Genomic DNA, 3,476 nt, shown 5'->3' on the forward strand with positions numbered 1-3,476 from the left:
CGAGACCATCTGGCCAACATGGTGAAACCCCGTCTCTACTAAAAATACAAAAATTAACCGGTCATGGTGGCATCCACCTGTAGTCCCAGCTACTTGGGAAACTGAGGCAGAACCTGGGAGGAGCAGGGGTGCAGGTGAACTGACATTCGCCCACTGCACTGCTTTCTTCTGTAGAGCAAGACTCCATCTCTCAAAAAAAAGAGAGAAAGACAAGAGAAGAAGAAGAGAGAGAGAAGGGAAAAGAAAGAAGAAAGAAAGAAGAAGAAAAGAAAGAAAGAACTCGCTTTCAGGCTTTCCGGGGGCAGGGGGCAGGGGGCAGGCAGGCAGGGGGCAGGAAGGCTGGAAGGAAAAGGAAGGAAGGAAAAGAAGGCTGGAAAAGAAGGAAGGAAAAGAAGGAAAAAGGAAAAAGGAAAAAGGAAGGAAAAAGGAAAAAGAAAAAGGAAAGGAAAAAGGAAAAAGAAAAAGGAAAAGGAAAAAGGAAAGGAAAAACAGGAAGGAAGAAGGAAACCTGGTTTTAAATGCATCAGGATTCACCAATCACTATCAATGCTCACTCAGATCAAAGGAAAAATCTAGTGTCGACTTTCTCAATCTATATCATCATGAACTCCGTCAGGCTCCCCATCATCACTTCCTCGTCTCTGGTCTTCTCGTCGCTCATCGTGTCAAAATGTAGTCAGGAATTTCCATTGTGTGTAAGCCCATCCTGTGTTGACTTGAAAGAACTCCCCTTCCCCTTTCTGGCTTTCTCCAACATTCACCCTACTGCTGGCCCCTTTCCTGTCCAGAGCATGAAGATGCATCCTTTGGAGATTAAGGAGAAAAGAAAACACCACACAAGCAGATCAAGAGGTGGCAAGGCCCCAGGCAAAAGCCTACAGGAGAGAAACTGCATTCTTCAAGACTCCTGTCTTTACCCTTTGTGCATAACCTAATTAGGTTTTTGCCCTTTTCAAATTCTTTTTTTTCTTTTACAGGTGTGTCTGGTTTAATAAAAAGGGAAAGGGTCATCAGGTGGCCACATCCTATCCTTGTCATTCATATCCCCAACCTTCAGATCCTTTCTACCCTCATAAGTTTGAATACGGTCAAAATTAGTTGGGTCAGAAACTGTTGTTGATTATGATTAAAAAGAGATACAAAACTCAGCACCTCCTTCATTGAAAATAAAGGTTGAGAAACGTGACAAGAAAAAACTAAAATATAGCTGCCTGGGGAGATCTTAATCCTTCCACATAGACATCCTCATACCCACAGGAGCCTATGTGGACTAAAACCAAACTGAGTCCATTACTCATTCCCTCTCCAGCTCTTCTTGTGACTCTTCTTAGACTTTTTGGGAGACTTTGAGTGGCTCCTGTATCTCTGACTATGGTGAGAACCTGGGGACTTGGAACGGGATCTGTGCCGCCTATCTCAGAATCTGCTGTGGTGACGTCTGGGACTCTTGCTCCGATGCCTTTCTTGGCGGGGGAAGAGGCTTCTCCTTTTGGGAGATCGATTCCACCTTCTAGGAGACAGACTTCTTCTCCTTCTGTAGCGCAGTGTGGGAGAGCAACGGGGCTGTCCAACTCTCCGTAGCTTCTCTGGCGATGATCAGGTGATGGCACTCGTTCCGACTTCTCATCCTCCTCTTCTTCCTCTTCACTGGACTCCACGCTGTCCATGTCCTCTTCCAAAGCACTAACTCAAGGCTCCAGTTGCTCAGCTTCCTCTAATACCTAGCGTTTCTGTAGCCAGGGCAGAATGATACAACGGACTCTCTCACTGAGCACTAGTTCATCCATAAACTCACCTACATGCATCATTTCAAACCCCCATTTTGGTTCTGGCTCTTGACTTTTCGATAGTCATTGTACAAAGGCTCCAAGTACTTGTAGCAATCAATTGCAGTGCCCGTCAGCCTCATGTAAAGTGCCCCGAACACGCGAACATACTTGAAATCTTCATTTTTGATAAACTCTACAATGATACCTTTCTCGGATTGAACTTGAAGCATCTTCAAGATTAAACACAGAAAGGTGTTGGTTTTATGTTGCCACTATAGACGCCACCCACACACATTAACTCCATGACTTTATGGACTACAAGTTCAGCTATAAGTCCAAAGCACTCCTCTGTCCAGTACTTGAACTCATAGATTCACATTCGAATGATCTTCTCCACCAGATATTGAGGCCTGGTGCAGCTGATGCTGTGCGCACCCTTCAGTGTAAGGTCAGCCATTTTAGAATGCCTTCGATTCTATTTCCGTCGGGTCCTTTAATACGTCACATCCAGGTTCAGAAAAAAAAAAAAAAAAAAAACACCTAGTGGGATGGAGAAAGGTGGAAGAAGTTTCACTAAACAGCTCAGGCGGCCATCTTGAAACTGGAAACACTGCAGCACTCAAATTCTTAAATAAATTCCACTTACATTTTTTTAAGTAGGCACAATATTTGTATTACGATTAATTAGTGATCAATCGCTTTTACCATGTGGATAGCCCCTTTGGCTTAGAAACATTGTCCTGAAGTTTACATGGTAGGAAAAAATCAAGGCAATGGAACACTAACAAGGTGGGGACAAGATGGACTACTAATAACACAGCAGAAGAAAGCCAGAGATGCTTGAAAGTGCTGATAAGCACTAAGATGTGTTGTTGACACAGGGCCACATCAGTGCTCTACAATCTGCTTACTGTACTCTGATGGTTGCATAAACAACCTTCTGAGTGACCCCGTGGTGGGCATCAGGGATCTCCTGGGTTCTGATTGGTTGGATGTGCTTATGGTTTGATTGGTCTGAAGTCACAGATGTCCAGTGATAAGAGTATAGAGTGGCTGTTCTCACAGAAGAAGTTACCAAATCCAATGGTTTGAATCTGTGTCCCCACCCAAATTTCATCTCAAATTGTGATCCCCAGTGTTGGAGGTGTTGGAGATGGAGCCTGGTGGGAGGTAATTGGATCATGGGGTGGGATTTGTCAGGAATGGTTTAGCCCCATCTCACTGGTGCTGTTCTCGTGATAGTGAATTCTCATGGGATCTGGTTGTTTAGAAGTGTGTGGCACCTCATCCCTCTCTCTCCTGCTGTTCTGGCCATGGGAAGTGCCTGCTCTCCCTTCACCTTCCACCATGATTGGAATTTTCCTGAGGCAGAAGCCATCATGCTTCCTGTACAGCCCGTGGAGCCAGGAGCCAATAAAACCTTTTTCTTTATAAATTACGTAGTCTCAGGTATTTCTTTATAGCAATGTGAGAATGGACTAATACACCAAAGTTTTATATTTTATATCAAACATCTATGCCTCACCATGGCCCTTTACAAGGTAAAGGTTTCTGAGTCATCCACAGAGCTGACCTCACCGTGGGCCAGAAGCATGTCTAGGGTACTTCTTAAAGCTGAGGTATCCGATATTTACTCTTCAAAACCTACTCTACTTTGTATTTATTCCTCAAAACCTACTTGTAAAGTGCACCCTCAAAGGTTACACA

At 44.2% G+C, this 3,476-nt stretch overlaps 1 pseudogene; it reads right to left on the minus strand.

The window, feature by feature from the left end:
- Positions 1-705: 705 nt before the first annotated feature.
- Positions 706-3,188, minus strand: LOC101012512 (annotated as a pseudogene).
- Between the last annotated feature and the right edge of the window lie 288 nt (positions 3,189-3,476).

This window comes from Papio anubis, chromosome 11, assembly GCF_008728515.1.
Source record: "Papio anubis isolate 15944 chromosome 11, Panubis1.0, whole genome shotgun sequence".
NCBI classification, from domain to species: domain Eukaryota; kingdom Metazoa; phylum Chordata; class Mammalia; order Primates; family Cercopithecidae; genus Papio; species Papio anubis.